This window comes from Trachurus japonicus, chromosome 11 (genome assembly GCF_045865225.1).
Source record: "Trachurus japonicus isolate A0001 chromosome 11, Traja_1.0".
NCBI lineage: Eukaryota > Metazoa > Chordata > Actinopteri > Carangiformes > Carangidae > Trachurus > Trachurus japonicus.
Window position 1 is genome coordinate 3819035 of NC_140917.1, and position 1053 is coordinate 3820087.

Consider the following 1053-nt stretch of genomic DNA (forward strand, 5'->3'; position numbering starts at 1 on the left):
TTTTATTCCTTGATTAAATCTCCTCATAGTGTAATGTGACATTCACGTGACTCAGAGTTTGCAGAATGTGCTGATTATGCGTCTTTTTCTTTTTCTTTCCCTCCCGGTTTCTTTCTATAAACAACCCGAACATACCTCAGATTTTCACCTCAAATCTTTTATAATGTTTTATTTCATTTTATTTATTTATTTTAATGCATTTTAAAGTGTCTGGTTAAACCGAGCTCTAGTTGGTCACAACCACACACACCGACAACCAGCAGGTGACCTCCCAGATCCAATCCGGGTTTTTCCTCAGACCACATGACAGAAGAAATGTCCGTGTGCTGCCGCTGCTGCCGCTGCTCGTATTTCTCTGTTTTGCATCTAGTCGGTGTTTTTACATTGAGTCTGGGGAATAGAAGCGGCTTCTACTCTGCTTCTACTTAATAATAAATGAACGTTGTGGAGGATTTTTACTGGAAAAACTCGCGGCGGAGCTGGTGAAGCAGCTTTTACGATGCTGCTGCTGCTGCTGCTGCTGGTGTGTGTCCGTCAGGCTCAGAGTCCAGATACACCAGGGGCGATTTAAAGGGATAGTTCAACATTTTGTCAATTGGCCTATTGCCATAATCCCTATAGTCATAGCAGTAGTAGGTTCATTACTTTTAATTATCGGTGCATGAGAGTTTTGAGATAGGCGGGGCAGAGATGTGAGCTGCTCAGCGAACACAATGGAGGTGAATGGTACAGGTCCCCTGCCCCTCATCAAACTCATCAAATACACCATCCAACAACTCCAAAATGCTCTAGTAGACAAGTTGTGACCTACACATTCACCACGCTATGAAATAATCATGTATAATTATGTAACATTATGAAAACATGAAGCAAATACTCTGAACTACTTGCAGCTTTTGAAATCCCTCCGCCCAGCAGCCGTGTCAGGAATGTAGTTCTGGCTGCACATTTACCTCTAAAACAACTCTGTCTCGTAAAGTTACATTATTATGTTGTTATGTTGATGAAAAACAGGAACAAATGTACATTCAGCTTTTGTGATGAACTGACACG